The following is a 16,977-nucleotide window of genomic DNA, read 5'->3' on the forward strand; positions in this document are numbered from 1 at the left end:
AGCCATTCCCAGGAAGTGAGCATTTGCAGGAATGGGCCAAAAGGTAGCACACGCCATGAGAAGATTCTGTGAGGTGTCCAAATGGGTGTGTGCACACACACAAGTGGGTTCACTTTTCTAGCTCTGTCACAAGCTTCCTGTATGCAACTCTCAGGGCCTTGGCTCCTCCCCGTGAAAAGTTGGATAGCAGGTAGGGCAATGTGGCACCTTAGAGACTCACTGGTTGAGAGAGGCTTAAGTTTTTGCAAGCAGTTAACTATTTAGTCAGACGCTATGATGTATTGCAACCAAAGTAAGCTGTGGCTTATGACAGCTCATGCCTTTCTGAATTAGTCAGGTCTCAAAGATGCCATCTTGCCCCACCTTCTGCCCAACTTCTTAAAATCCTCAGTAGAAGAGATGGTATGCTTTTAAGGACAGAGACCAACTGAAACAATGCATTTGTACTGTACATAAAAGGGTCCTGATCAGTAGCGACTCCTCCCTCCCCCATGAAGTGGCATTATGTAGCAGCAATCAATCAATGTCAATAACAGCATGTGGGGCAGGGGAAAACGCACCCTGCTACAAAGGTGCAGGCACACATCAGGTTTGGAATCCATCCAGGAGACCCATTACTGAAGAGAATCCAGAGAACAAAACTCTGCTTACCATAAAGCTAACACCAGCTGCTTGTTACTACCTACAGCTGGCTGACTGGTTCACATAAATAGCACAAACTTCTCCCACCCTTGGGGGGAAGAAATATACATTTTCAGGAAGGACCCATCTTCTGTAGATCTCCAAATATCCCCCAGATCATTCTGTTCAGCAGAAGGGAGCAGGGGCAGCGAATTGATTACCGAATCAGTAAGTGTCTCAGTCTACAGAACCCATGGATCTCTCTCACAGGTGGGCAAAACATGGGCCAGATGCGGCCCGCCAGGCCATTCTATCTGGCCCGCAGGGCCCCTAAAAAATTTTAGAAAATTAATATTTATCTGCCCCTGGCTGCTTGTCATGTGGCCCTTGATGGCTTGCCAAAACTCAGTAAGCGGCCCTCCGCCCAAAATAATTGCCCACCCCTGATCCATCTGAGCCTCTGCTCTTGCTCAGAGGCCATTTGCTCCTCTCTAAATTTGGACAGCAAAGTTTCAGAGTAATGGCATGACACAGTGAAGGCCTCCCTTGCCCCTGCATCAGGAAAGACCTACATCTAGAAAGCTGCAAACAGATGCCATGTACTACTTTTTAGCAACTTCTTTGTTAACATGCATGGCATTTCCTTATTCTGCTCACCACATCACAGTCCTGAGTTGATCTCCAGCCTACCAAGCACTTCTACAAGGCCTGAAGACACGTGGTTTCAGTACAGATGTGCATCTGCTCATGCTAGGGAGGGAGGGGAGCAGGGGTATGCAACAGAAAGAGCAAACTCAATGACCACAGCCTTTACGGTTAATGCTGAAGGTGCACTGATAGCAAAAGACAAGCTATGATGCACCATTTATTATTGGCACCAACATGCCTCCCTACTCAGAAGGCAAAACTTCAAAATGCCTCCAAACCCAAACTAGTCCCAGCTCAAGCACAAAGCCTGTAGTTTTCCAGTTGTAGAATTTAAGACAGAAAAAAGAGCTGCAGTAGCAGAGACTCAATCCTTGACTTTTCTTCCCACTCCTCCCTCCCTCCCCTTCACATCCTGCCATTACTGCTGTCTGTACTAAGCAAACATACAACAGCCTTGAAAAAAAAAGCTTTCTGCAAACAATGAAGCTGTTTGCTCTCTTTTGGAGGGGAGGAAACCTTTCCCCTAGAAAAAGAAAATTGCTATTTAGATAGAACAAAGCAAATTTTATCAAGCCCCTGGTGACTGGAATGTTTCGGGATACCAGGACTGCAGGGGAGGTTGGGGGGGGGGGGGGGGGGGGGGGAGGCGCCAGAGGGTGGTGGTCCTTAATCTATATCCTGCCAATTTTAATCCAGCTCTAGTCAACTGGGACTAAAACCCATCACCAGGTGGTGAGTGCTTAGCAGCCCATGTGAAATGGAACTGGATGAATGCCACCACATCTCAGTGGACAAGAGTCTACATCACAAAAATCCACTGTCACTATTGGCAGCTATCCAGAGACCAATGACTGAGGGGCCAGGGAGCATAGCACTCTCACAGCCTGAGAGAGAGAGAGAGGCCTCCGCCAGGTCTTTTTAGAAGCATATGGGTGGGATGGCATAGCCTTGTCCTGCTAGTGTCAGTGCTGTCCACATGCTGCGAACAGATAAAAAGTCTGGTGGATTACCCATTCTCCCTCGTGCATAAGCAGCGAGGGTCAGAAGCAAAGCATCTGCTTGACTTCACCAGGCTTTGGTTCAGGCCCTAGAATTACATTCTTTTCAAACAAACATATCAGAAGAGGGAACAGACAGATGAGCACAGAACTTAAGCTTCTTGGGGCACAGATCTAAGTTACATTTTTCACACAATCAGCCCCCTGAAAGTGCTCTACAGCTGTGCTGCAACATGTTCACAGCTGCAAAGTGCTTTTAAAGTGGCTGATCATGCAACAAATTAACCCTCAAAGGAGGTATCAGATGAAGGCACTCCACTTTAGAGCACCTTAGGAAACTTGTGTTCCCTAGGGTTAATTTGTTGCAGCCCAGTCCTGCCCCAGGGTTGTCTGCAGGATGGATGGGGGAGCAAGCTGCCAGCTGGGGTTTGCCCAGCCAGAGCTGCTGGGAAGGTTGCAAGGCCGGGTAGAGGCAAGCAGCGCTCTGATCTCCAGTGCGCCCCCCCCTCCATCTATTGCACCGGGGGGCACTGACTCTTGGCACTTTATGTAAAGCACTGTGAGTTTACCCTGGAGAAGTCTGTAAGACATCTCAGGATTTAGTACCTTTTAGACAAATCCAGATGGCACTTCACGTTAAAGTCACATGAGCCATATCAGCTCTGCAAGACCCAAGCTAAGGCAGAGCCCTAGACAGAAGAAGTCTTATCACAGCAGCATCTACAGTCCAATCATTGGGATCAGGGCTGCATTGTGCTAGGTAATACACACCCATTTAGTACGAGACTTTAGTCTGAATAGACAAGGCAAGCCTGGGACAGCTACTATTCCTACTTACAGATGAAGAACTGAGACACAAAGATTAAATAACCTGTCTAAGCTCTCATGTGAGGAATCTGAGAGACCTACAGCTCTCCCAAGTCACAGCCTATTACTTAGCCACCTACCAGCAGAAGCCTTCAAATCAGACCCCATGTTCTTCTAATGCAATGGGATTATAACAGTTAAAGCAAACTTATTCCTACTTCATTACTTGCACTTTGCACCACACAATCACTGGCTTTGACAAGGACACTACTGCAGCTTGCAATCAGAAGTTAAAGGTGCACTGAGCTGGAGAAAAGCTTTATCAAAACTCCATTGGTTCGGACAGTCACAAAATGGTGAAAGTTACAGGGGACTATGCAACTTAAGTTGAAATCAAAGGATGTGGAAGGTTGCAGTCCTGACTCTATTCAGGCTTAAAGATGGGGTGATTGAGGATAAGTGCACACACAAATTTACGGACTTGCATCTGTACGGGTGCAAAAGATTAATTCCCTTGCAAAGGTATTCCAAGATGCTTTTCAAACCCACGATTAATGTAGCCTGCAAAGGAGATGGATCATTATGCATCCAACAACAGCTCAAAGGGTTGGAAACCAAAGAGGAGCAAGCCTCTGATGCTAGCGGTTTTCAGATGGACTAGGTACCACACCTCAGACTCTTCTAGAAGAGCCAGTAGAGATGGAGACAGGACCCCAGTTTTTAACATGTCAGTTATCTGAACAACAAGGTTTCTACAGCAACAGAAACATAATTGTTCTCTTGCATCACCTGAGAAATCTGAAGCAAGTTAAGAGCTGCTGACAAAAGGTAGGTTAAGTGACTTACCCAAAGTCACACACGGAACCAGAAAGCAGAGCTGGGAATACAACCCACAGACCCAATTCTCAGGCTGCCTGTCCAAGCACAGCACACACTGCAGCACTCCTGAGTACTGTAATGCAGTCTCAGCAACAGCTGTGAGCTTTGAACCCACAGCCAGAGATGCAAAGGCACTATCAACCCCTCTGCACAGACACCGGAATACAGCTCTTTCGAAATTTCCCAATGCTCAGTGGTGCTTCCTTGAAGTTTGCCAAATAGGCAAGTCAGCCCCCAAATTTCCTGCTCAGTTTCCAAAAGTAATTCAGCAAAACATTCTCTCTTAAGAACATGGCCAATTGCTGATTTATACTGGGATATTTTTTAGTAGCACAGCTAGATAGTATTGACTCAGCAGGCAAGAGGAAAGTTGAATTACAGTGGCCAGTAACTACTTTCGGCTAGCCACCGTTAGCAAGATCCTGAGCTGATGATTTACAATCTTTGATACAAGCTGCCCAGATGGCCTTACATGTACAAAAGGAAGGGGAATAAGATTCAGACTGCTTTAACAGTTTACAACACAATATACAAATCATAGGAAGACGATTAAATCATCAAAGAATCAGTTTAGGGACCCAATGTCTCAGATCTGAATAAAACCCAGCTCCTTCACAGGGTCTGTCTACCAGTTGTAAACCTGGTAGTGTTTCATTCCCCAAGAGCCCAACATTACAGAAATGCAAGGTCAGCTGGTAGAAGACAACTCAGCCTTTTGCAGGGTGAAAGTCTGGTAGCTTGCTGCATAGATTTGTGGGGGGTAAGGGGGAAATGGAGTTGCGTGCGTCAGGGCTAGTACCATCTCAGGCTCAGACCTGAGTTAGAATGAAATGTTAGAGGTGTGGGGAAGGCAGCAGGAGACAAAGGTCAGAGCTGTAAACAGGGATAGGAAACTGACCCACTGTTGCCAACCTAGAGTGAGAAGCACCTGGATTCTGGTCTGGCATGTCTCTAATCACTTACTAGGTGCATTCTCCTACCAGGCTCCATCAGTACTGAAAGACAGCAGCTTGGTATTTCACACCCCAAATTAAACCTGCAGTGGCTGTACTTCGGTAAAAATAAATAAATAAATAAATAATTTTTTTTTGCAAATGGAGTACATTTGAACTGGAACTCAGAGGCAGACAAACCTGACACCCCAGAACATTTTTTTCCTTTCAACTTGTAGTTGCCCTTTAAAGGCATGAGCACCATAAAATCATTTAATGGGTTCTATCCTGAAAGCATGAGAAAGACCACTGAATAATCAGTAATCAGAGGATAGGGAGAGATGCAGAGAACAGAGGATACCCACACCATTCAATGCTCTGGGCATAGTTTGGCAGTACCCGCACCTGACTCATTTTTCACACCAGCATGCAGAGTGTAAAGGTCTACCAACTCAAAACAATAGTGTTTTACATGCTCTTTGCCCTAGACCAAGCAACTGCCCCAAGTGCAAGGCAGTGGAGGAATAAGGGGACATCTTTCTACGACACTCCTACATTCCAAAAGCCATCTCCTGCCCCCAAGCATGTAGTTCACCAAGCACCATTCTGCTTTTGTAGCACAGTAATGCCGTTAGCTCATGCACTGAAAATAAGATCCTTAAAGATTCTTCTTCTGGCTTACAATGTGATCCTACATTCTCTGTGGAACAGCAACCAAGTAGTCAACTTTTTGCAAGAAGTTGTATTTGCATACATCACAGAATCTGACCTCAAGAAGTTGCATGAATGAATCATGCTGTACACATCAAATGATGTACACTTCAAAATTACACACAAAATGAAATGCATTCATTTGTTTCCAGTAGCTGTAACAATTTTTACTACAATAAAAGAGCATTTCAGTGTCTCTTTCAGTCATTTTAATGAAAATGCCTACCTTTTCCAACCTAAAAATAAAACCTTCCAAATCTAGTCCTTCTCAGGGAAAACAAATTTAGGAAAAGCAAGGTTCAAATCAGACCAAAATGACAGAACAAATAAGTTATTCAATTCATCATGGCCAATGTCCAAAGATCCAGAGTCCAGAGTAGCTGAAAACCCTTCCTTCCAATATCAGAACTCATGGTAGAGGTGATATCTTTTATTAGACCAACTAGATTTTTGCAAAAAAAGTATTTATTTGCAAGCCTTCAGGCTCAAGCACCTTTCTTCCACGTTCTAGCCTCCACAGGGATGACGTGGAAACAGCCGCGAACATCCATCCTATTGAGATAACTGGGATGCTCAGCCTCAATTCACCGTGATGAGCTTTGACCACAGACCACCTCCGATACAATATGGCCAACAGGTGAGTCAGTTCTAGTAAAAATCAGTTTTCTAGACTGATAGTGAGACCCAAGTCATATGTTTAGAAGGGTTAATATAGGATGGCATCTAGCTCTGCAAAAGATGTTTTTTAGCTTGGTAAGTCTTCAAAAATGATGATCACAACAGGTTCTCTGAGAAAGCCAAACAGCCCACTGCTTTCTGACAGATAGCACTGAAAGAGAAACAAACAACTCTGGGCACTTTTACATGTGCTCCAGGGGTGGGGCACTCTAGTGGCTGGAACAAGTTTTATTTCAAGAACCCCTGCCACCATTTTGAAGTCCAGGGATGCCAATACATGAGACATGGAAGCAGGCTAGAGCAATTAATCGAGTCTGCTCCAATGCACTGTAATTACAGCACATCGGAGCAGCTCCACAACACGTCTACAGGCACCCTGTTCTTAGACCAGTGATTCTAAACCAAGGTGCTGCAATCCTTTCAACGGTGCAGCTGTGTACCACACAAAGTTAGCACAGGTAGGTGTGTAAACATGATTTCGCAAGATAAATCCAGAGACTTCAAAAGGGCTCCATAGTGTTAACCATATTCTGACCTGTTGTCTGAGTTCTTTGCAGCAGAAGAATTGCTCTATTATTTTTCTGTAATTCACTCATTTTTTTGGACTAAGCATTTTTCACAGGGTGTCTCAAGTCTAAAAGGATCAAGAATCACTGGCTTACACAAAGCAAGAACCCCCCACCCACACTGAGGACCAGATTCACCACTGAATTCTGAACACTGAATCACTTTTTGAATGCCAAGCTGTTATAAGGCTAGCTTGGGCCAAGGTAAATTCATAGATGTTTTGTATCACACTTGCTGAAGCATAGGCAGTGAAGCTAACCCTAAAGTTGAAGGGTAGATTTTACAATTGCAAGGGTCTGCTATGCTAACATACAGCAGCACCTAAAGAAGTGATCATACAAATCAGAGGACATGGGGCAAGAAATTATCAAATTTTGGACCCTGCTTTTCAACTTAAGAGTTCATTTCCACTTCTGAATGCAACTTGGCTCAAATTTAACACAGGGCGTTGTGATGCAGCTGAGTTCATTTCAGTGCTTTGTCTGGGAAGGGCTACCTTAGTTCTTCATGCCTTGCATTTCCAACATTTTGGGGTGGTTGGTTCCTCAAACAAAGATGTAGGTAAGGCAACAATGCATCTTGCACCTCAAATACTGCTTTCGTTAAGATTTTCGGGGGTGAAGTTACCCTTCTATTTTCTGCCTGGTTTCGATATCAAAAGGAGTTTGAAATACAAACTGTATCTGGCACATGTTGAAACTGCAATATTAGCTGTGCAGTTCATTCAGTGGAGTACAAACAAACATCACTATCATTTCCCTCTTGATCTTTGCCATCTGGGGCCAATATGCCAAGAACCATCGTGTGTCAAAGTAACGAGGAGCAAAGACCACATGCTTTTTATATGAAAAGGGAATTTTTAGTTCTACTTTTAGGATCCACTTGTATGAAGAATAAAGTTGCCAGTTAAATTTATGAAAGACAAATTTTGCTGAGTTATACCCACACCACCTCAGTGAAGTCACTCATGAGTGCAAGTGACAGCAAATGGGGCCATTGATACACATCTCAAACACTTCAAAGCATACAACCAAGAAAAACCTAAGGTGTGATGGGGAAATGGCATTTCTGTTGAACACCAAGAACAGAGGACCTAAACAATTTATAGTTGGCAAGATGTTACACTTCTTTCAGGCATAGCTAGAGACTTCTGCAGTATCAACTTACACAGAAAGACAAGAGTGGTAGAAGCAAAATTAACGGTTCAGTAGGCTAGCTTTTCACCCAGATCATCATTTGTCAACGAGGTTTTCAACCCTTGAATAACCACAGAAGAGCGCAAATGGCAAAAAATAATCCCTCGCTCCATGCTTCACATAACCTCCATCACAAATCACCCAATATATGGACATCTTGCAATAAGCCAACAGTCAATGTCTTTTAGGGTATTGTTACATGTAGCACATGTTATATTTAGATTATAGTAAACATTAATACAAACTTAAAAAGTTTTCTGAGCAGTTGCACGTTAATGCTTACTACAGTCTAAATACAGATCGATCATAGTACTGCACTGGAGTCTTGAATCCACTCCTGTGCAGCGCCGCACCAGAGCCCTGAACTGCTTGCCAGGTTCCCACCCTGCTACCAGCATCAGAGCATTGCCAGTACAAAGCTCCATTGCAATAAGGAGGCTGGGAACCTGACAAACCACTTTGCTGGGGGCTACCATTCCACCCACACCCACCACACTGGAGCCCCCTGATCTGATGGGGGGGGGGGGGAGGAGTAACTTTACTATGCTATGATGGCACTTAGCATGTGCTTCACTACTTGAATGCTCAGACAGTAGTGTTTTAAGTGCAGTTAGCAGGTGCTAAGTATAACATGCAACATCCTCCTTTTTATATGAAGGTGCGGGATTCATAGATAAAACAAAACAGATTTCATTAACATCAAGTGCCTAGATTGAGTCAGAAAACACCATCCTACTGCTTGTCTTGGACAGAGATTTATGAGAAGCTCTGACTCCAGATCTAGCTCTTATAAGTGACAGCTCAGGTGTGAGCCATGTAGAGACAGAGAGGCTGTCCAGCATCACAAGGAAGACAGGGTTAAAAAAAACCTAGAGAGAATCCCAGACACCAACTCCATTAGGATGTGCCTGGAAATGCAAGGGGAATGCAATCACAGAAATTTTTATACTTCTCTGTGAAATCTGAAACACCATAACCAGAAGGAAATAAGAATATATCCTGCTTGCCACCAAACAACTTTGAGGTACACAGACTATTCCAAATTTCTCTGAGCCTAATCTGCATAAAATTAACTGCTTCAAACAGGAGATTTTACCACACATTCAACTCTCCTATGAAATATGAACTTTCATTTCTCCCCAGGAGAACTTTTACAATCTTTTCTCCTACGCCTGAAGAAGTGTGCTTGTGCCCGAAAGCTTGTAAATAAACCACTTTTTTTGCAAAATCTAGTTGGTCTAATAAAAGATATCATCTCTACCATGAGCTCCGATTCCTTTCACAGAACTTGGCAGTGATATGCAAGTTGGTGGGGATGTCCAAAAGAAGTGTCAGGAAAGCAGTGGTGGCATTTACCAGCTTAAATGAGCTTTGTTCCTCAAAAACATAAAACCTACAGGCCAAGCTACAAAAATATCTTCAGCTCTAATGTTACTTCAGTCTTAGCCATGAAAAGCACTAAAGAAAAAGCATTTCAGATTGTCTAAATGCCTCAAAAGCAAAAGTCTTAGAGAAATCCCGGGTATTAAATGTAATGAATTTATAAACACAATCCAAGAGACATTTCTAAAAGTATGCAGAAGAGGCAGCAGAACTGTCATGCATATGACGAGAACATCTGCCATGGCAAATGCTCCTGCAGGCAGATGGGGAACACGTGTATGCCAGTGAGTGCAAGTCACACATTTCCCCTTCCGGCCTATTCCACAGAGGACCAGTTGATACCAAAATGTAAAATGTGGTTTCTTCTCTAACTGCGGTGGCTCATGCTTTCAGCTCCCATGTGTGTTGGCCCAGAGGCAGACCATTAGACATGCAAAAAAAGGGCAAACGAAAGTAATACCTCTGTTAAATATAATTGCGGGGGGACTTAACACCTTGCAATCAAAAACAATCAAAGAGGACTTTAGGCTGAACAGACCAATAAGCTGTTCATTCCCTGAAAATGCCTAAACTGAGCAGAATTTGCTCCATTAAATTTAATATCCTAAATGCTGGTGCAAGATCATCTATTTTAATGACCACCTATACCACCTCTTTACAAAAAGATGCATATATACATGATATAACCCCCTTTTCAGATACCATCCTTAGGTTTCAGACTGCAGTTTCTGTTACACACATGGACACGGACACACACACTCTCCCCCCCCACCCCCCCTCTGCTTTGGTCTGATAAGAATGTTCTTCTTCATTCTAGCTTCCTTTTTTAAACTAATTCTGTGCTTTTACTGAGGACAAGACATTCCTAGCTGGTGAAGTGACGTTGCTCTGCTGAAGTAAAAGTTTATACCAGCTAATAAATGTCTCATGCAATGCACCCACATTTTATCATGTGTGAATGGGACTAAGGAGGAGGCAGCACAAAGAGGAAGTGATAAGTGGGACAAGGAGTCTGGAAGAAAAGAAAGAACCAAGAGGACAAGAAGGAGAAAGAAAAAAAAAAAAGTCTCCATACAAATCAAGTGACCAGGATTTCCCCTTTGGAGAACTGGAAACTTAAGGCTTTGTTACACATTACACTTTGAGCTTCTCAGATGTTGATTAGTGTTGGTATTAGCTCCAGTGTGGAGCTCATACATTCAGGTCAGCAGCAGCCTTGAGGTCTGAAAGGTAAAGAATCCCCACCCTCCTCATTCCTGGCTCTCCCCACCCCTCTGGGTTCCCCTCCTCAGCCAGCATACTTGGGGCTGATCTAGTTCTCCTTTCCTGCCTGCTCCCCAGGGACAGTGCCAGCAGCCACAAGTAAACAAGGAGCTGAGGGGCAAGGGGGAGTCAGAGGAGTGGGGATCTGGGATGTTGGGGACAGCAGGCCTGATCCAGTGGAGGTCAGGTGACACAGACTGATCAGGGCTGTGCAGCTACAGCAGGCTGATCTGGACTGGTATCTCCCCAGCTGTCAGTCAAGGGTCTCCCCCCCCCTGCGCTTACTTATAGCAACTATCACTGTCCCAGGAGAGCAGGCAGGGAAGAAGAACCCACCTGCCCAGCAGCTACCATGACCACCACCATCACTACCATTGCCACTGCCTGGGCCCAGCCCAGAGAGTGACATCAGCAGCTAGGCAGATGCCTACCTACTCCCCTGGGACAGTGCTAGCAGCCACAAGCAAGTGGGGCTATGGAGGGGAGAGGGGGACACCAGGGTGAACCAAGTTGGTGGTCCCAATCTGTGCTGCTGGGGGGAGGAAAGTGCAGTGAGCAGATGGTGGGGGACCTGTTGGGGGCAGGCAGTGCCAGGAGGGAGGGTGTTTACACTAACGTGCAATTTAGAGTGGCCACACATTAGTGTAACACAAGCTGGGTAACATCACAAATAAACATGCCCTGGAGTGGTGCAACTTTAAGCCACCTAAAGGGTGTTTAAAACTAATTTCACATGTTAATATGTGAATAACCCAGGAGTTAAATACTCCAGGAGCCACTTAAAATTAACATGCAACAAAGCCATTGGACACAGTAAGAATTAGAACATTGGTAAAACTGGCACAGAGCTGAGAACAGAATTGAGATCTCCTGAGCATCTGCCCCATGCCTCTCTTCCTAGGCAGAACACCTCTGGTACTGAAATTCAGTGGATTATGGAGCCTAAGAGTCTCAGCCAATTCCACACCGAGATTGCTAGTAAGTACTTTAAAAGGTGATGTCTTCCTCCCTCCCCACACTTTGGGCCACCGCTCACTAGAAGCATCTGCCCAGGATTGTTTCTCATGAATCAAGCTGGCATCCGATAGTAGCATGTACTTTCTTACAGCACCCACTCTCCTGTAATCTTCTTTTTTTTTTTTTTTTTTTTTTTGCCAGAGAAGAGGGAAAAAGCCCATACCTCTTTTGTGCTGATCTCTGAACTCTGTGGCCAGGGGCCCTGGCTTTTTTCATTCCCAAAGAATACACCTTTCTATGTAGCCAGACTACCACAGTCTTGGAACCAATCTTCTGTTTTCCTGCCTAATACCAACTGTTCCCTATTAAAGATAAAAGAATCCAAAAAAAGATCTTTTATTGGACTAAGCTAGGATTCTGAACAGCTCACCTACAGAAATAACTGAAGGACATAAAGAGTCAGAACAAATATCCACATTCAAGCTACTTAAACTGTGGACTGCAATGCTCATTCTTACTACAATCTTTGATCAAGCTTTTACCCTAATATACCAGAGAATAATGTTCTGAGGTGTTCTTTATTTTTTCATGATGTTAGGCTGTTCTATCGGAAGAGTTGCATTGATAGTTTTCCATCCTACCCTGTCTCCCTCAGCCCTTGAGGCAAGGACGTTTTTATCCAATGACAAATGTTCCAAAAAAAAACTGTATTTTAGCCTTTTCCTTTTTATTAAAAGAAAAATCTATGCTTAATCTATACTCCAATCAACACCTTGAACCTAGCAACATGAATATTCTTTCACCACTTAACATTTTCATAGGACTTACTGTGCAGTGAAGAAAATTTTATTGAGGTTGAGAAACATGGCTCAAGTCAGATACATGATTTTTACATGAAATGTTGTGGCTCATCTCTCCTATTTTTGCAGTCTCTCTAAGAATCTCCTGAGTATACCTGTAATGCATGTTATAACACTCAGCATTACAAATGGGTTATTGTTAGGTACCTAACACACAGAGAATATATGCTCGAGCCAAATTCTCAGCGGATGTAAATTGGCAGCATTCTTTTGACATTGACAGAACTCTAGCAATTTATACCCAGGGAAAATCAGACACCCTCCCCCCCAATCTTCCCCAGTTAGACCAAGATAAGAAAGGGAATTTGTTATTAAAGTAAAACACCCGAGCTGGATTCTGCCGCCACTCACATCAGAGTTCCAGAACAATGCTCCCAATACCCTGGCATGTGAGCCAATACACACCCTACAGGCACCTTTCTTCTTCCCAAGCAAGATTCACACCCTGTTCAACACTTCAGTCTCATGCAGCCATTTGACGTTCTTTACAGCATGAACAAAGTTACCCATCTGGTAACTGAACCTATCATAACACAATGAGAAGAGATAAAACTAGACCTTTTCTGATCCCTCCCTAGAACAAAAATCTTGCTATCAGTCACAGCCAGATGAGCTCCCTGATGTCTGCAGCATCACACACACAGCAGAGGGGAGATGCACCTTTGAAATCACTTCCGTTCTTACAATTCACTCAAGATCAAACCTTGCACTCATGATTAGAGTATTCTCAGTCAATCTAAAGTAACTTTGAAATCAACACAGCCTCTTCAGACTTGCACTGGAGTAAATGAGAACAAACCCTGGGCATTACTTCTTATTCTGTAAACCCTTCTGCAAAAGGATTAATGGGAATTTTGCCTTGTCGAGACTGCAGAATTGTCTGTTGAGTCTTTGTGGAGTTTTGTCTCACGCACATGCACCTAGGATCTGCTTCTTGGTTGAGGGAGCAGGATAGGTTAAGCGAGGCAAAGTTCAATTAAAGAACTATTGGAAAGTTGAAATAACCTGGAAAACATACAAGGTGAGATCTGTTTCTATCGAGGCCCTCATATAAATGAGGATCAGGACAGTAGCACTGAGGCAATGATTTGCGCCACTAGAAACTCATCCTTAGCAGTGGTTTCTGTAGTAGTGCAAACAAGCGTTTAGATACTTTTTCCAAGACACCCAATTTTATCAGGTAGCTAAAGAGTTGTTTTCTAAAGTGAAGAAGTCATTATTTAATATTTCATTATTTAACATCAAGTCCTATCTGAAAACTTTGCAAGGTACAAATGGGGCTACTTTGCATTTACAGAAAATCGGAGATCTCTCAAATACAACTGTGATCCAGGGTGTTAATTTCATATGTAGGACACAAACAGTGCAAATAAAAAAAGAGAAACATTTAATTCTTAAGAAGCACTGTAGGATCTATGGCCACCAGATATGGAAACATAACTGGATTAATCTCAGAACAACACAGGGCAAGCACCAGTTTGTTCCCCGTCACAGACATGCTAATAGGAGTATGCCCAACACTGCTTCCTCGCATCATTTGGGGACTCAGAAAATGCTGAGGGGGTACAACACTCTTACTACAGCACTCCATATCACAGCCTGTAGGTAGTAAGTAGAGACATGCCCAGAATGATCTATCATTGGATCTCCTGTGTCCCACCAAGAGATTTCACCCAGCAAAACCTGCTTCACACCCAAAAAATTGCTGGCTGAAACCAAGCACACCTTGCAGAGACAGACAAATAGTCTCATGTAAAGACTCCAAGTGGCTAGGAATACACAGCATCCCTTAGTTAGCTGCTCCAATGTTAAATATCCTGAAGGCTCAGGACAAGCGTAGCGCCTTCTTAACCTGGCAGGGAGAGTACCATGTATGTGTGCCCAAAAAGGCAGTTTTCCTGAACTGCTCTTCTGGCATGGTTCAGGACCCGCTGAGGTGCAATGGCTTTCAGCCCAGTTTATGGAAATGGCAGTCTCCTCCCTGCTTGCTCCAAGGGCCTTATGGCTAAGGGCAAGCAAAACTCAGGGGCATCCAAACCAATGCCCGCCAAAGGTTTTGGAAACATCTGAAGTCCCAGGTGCAGGTGGAGGATGTTTGCTGGTAGCACGGCCACTTATGGTGGCCACTTTGGCCAAATTAGCCAAAACTAATTCTAAATCCAAGTGTCTAGAACCGTAAGTGGCTCTACTGGCAAACACCCTCACCATTAAAACTGCTGCAGAGCAAACAAAATTTTGGTCTAAAGATGCAAAAAAGCTAGATTTCCTTCCGCATAGAGCCCACTGAAGCAGCACTGTTTATGGGATAAAGTGCCACTTGGTGCAAGTAACGGCACCAGGGCTTGGCTCTTTATAGTCAGGAGCAAAGCGGGCAGAGTTTGTGTAGCTGCCGTTACATGTCATTCCAATAATGTGGTAGACAAAGTCCCTAACAGTAGGCAATAATAATCCTTGTGGGATCTCATCATATAATCGCTGGTCATATTTAATTTTAAAAAAGGCAAAATAGGCAGTAAGAGTCAAGTACTTGCAATATTTGGATTCAATTTCTCCTTTTTTATCCCCACTGCCCCCATACAAAAATTGAATTTGCACTGGGGTCAGTCAGTTATGCTGTTACAGAGCTTGCACTGCTCTTTTCAGTATTTGGATGCGTTAACATGGCCAGATGTTTGAGAAAGCTCAGTTCCCATATCAGCCCAACGCAGCAAAGTGCATAAGCAGATGCTTCAGTCCCGCCTTCAGCGCAGTTACAGATACCAATTCACACCAACTGAAGATCCACCCAAAATAAACTATATACAAGCATCTAGGAGGGTGGTTCTTTGCAGGGAAAACTATTCTCAGTCTAAGATACTTAAAAGAAACTAAGCCCAAAGTTTAGGAAAGTTCATTTATAGGACTAAACTAAACATAAAGGAAGATGGATATCTGCGTGAAAACTTTGAAAGATATTTTTTTGTTTTGTGGAGGGACAAATATTAGAGTTTAGGATGCGCTCCTGTATCCTTTTTCTTTTGTCCCCCTTAAATATTTTTAGATATCCCATGACACTCAACCAAAACAAAACAGGAGCGCTCATAATAGGCTAATGACAGGTTGCAAGGCAGCTCTATAATAGGCTGCAATGTAAAAACAAGATATACTGGGTGTTAAAGCCACAGCAAGGATGCGAAGGATCACAATCCTACGTGCCTGTGGACCTGGAGACCAGACCCTGGCCCATTGGGTGCCGGCATCCCTCAAAGAAGGATGAAACACGGGGAGAGCCAAGTCTATCTTGCCCATGGATACACTGAGGCGAAAAATTCATAAAGAGAAAATAGAAGGGGGGGGGGCACAAACAAGCAAACAAAAACTCTTCTTCCCCTTCCCCACAAGAGTTTCCTTTATTCTGTGAAAACATCCTTGCGGGGACCGCTCCCGACTTAGCAGCAAGGGGAAGGGAAATGAGGATAGGGCCTCCAGCTACTCAAACCCCATCTGTGTTCCCCTCTCCCGTCACAAACCCGGCTCCTCGGGCTCGCTGCTGTTTCCCGCGGAGGCGCCGCTCGCGGCCGGGGTTACTCTCGGGCAGCGCCGCCGCCCCGCGCAACAGCCCCGGCTGGAGGCGCCTGGAGGGGCAGCACCCGGCACACCCCCACCCCGCCGGCACCCCGCAGCAACAAGCCTCCTCTCTGCTTTGTTCGGGGGGCTTTAAGAGAGGAGAAACTATGTCCCCCGAGAAGGGGGCGAGGCGAGCCGTGGGGAGAGGGGCAGCCCTACCTGCGCGCTCCGTGCCGGCGGACTCCCCGCTGCCCAGCCCAGGTCCCGCGTGCCCCGGCCGCAACGTTTGCTGCTGCTCCGCGCCGGACCCCAGCTGCCTTTATTGCCTCGCAGGGAGGTTATTGCCGGTCAAGCCCGGCTGCCTCCCGCGCTGTTTATACGGAGCCGTCACTCAGGCGGAGCACGTGGAGCCGCGCCGCCCTCTTAAACGGGCCGGGGCACGCACGCGAGCGGGGCCGCCTCTCCCGGGGCCACCCCTACCAGGCAGCGCCGGGCTCCCCTGAGCGGCTAGTCCGCCAAGCGGGCCACGCGGCCCCTCCCCCATACAAGGGTAGACGCAGAGGTTGCAGAGCGAAACGCAGCAGTTGTGCCAGATGTTTCCTAGCTTCGCTGGATGAAACACGCCTTGCCTATTGTCTCGAGAGTGCGAGACTGTGTGCATCACGTTTTCCCCCGGCTTGGATCGCCCCCACTGGCCCCTGCTCGAGCGCCTCCGCCCGGGTCTCGGGATCTGCTGGCAGGATGAGGTCGCCAGCGCAGAGCGTTGGTGATGCGCAAGGGGTGCACGCGGGTGCACGTACCCTAGCTGAGATTGGCAGTGCGCCCCCTGCGAAAAGGCGCCGCCGACAGTGTTGGCCTGCAGGCGGTTGCCACTCGCCACCCACCCCCTTTGCCACCGACACCGCCGGGAGTATCTGCAGGCGGTCCATGA

The 16,977-nt window shown here is 45.4% G+C and overlaps 1 protein-coding gene across 2 annotated transcripts in view; it reads right to left on the minus strand.

The window, feature by feature from the left end:
* Nucleotides 1–16,439, minus strand: part of ABCA1 (ATP binding cassette subfamily A member 1) — a 122,298-nt gene extending 105,859 nt beyond the window's left edge. Inside the window, exon 1 of one of the 2 annotated variants that reach the window (XM_006261408.4) lies at nucleotides 16,266–16,439. The gene's annotated coding sequence lies outside the window, so the exon portion shown is untranslated. Of the gene's footprint in view, nucleotides 1–3,920; nucleotides 3,992–16,265 lie in introns of those variants that run through there. The other variant, XM_019490729.2, reaches the window with a different exon arrangement.
* Between the last annotated feature and the right edge of the window lie 538 nt (nucleotides 16,440–16,977).

Source organism: Alligator mississippiensis, chromosome 3, assembly GCF_030867095.1.
Source record: "Alligator mississippiensis isolate rAllMis1 chromosome 3, rAllMis1, whole genome shotgun sequence".
In the NCBI taxonomy this organism is placed as follows: domain Eukaryota; kingdom Metazoa; phylum Chordata; order Crocodylia; family Alligatoridae; genus Alligator; species Alligator mississippiensis.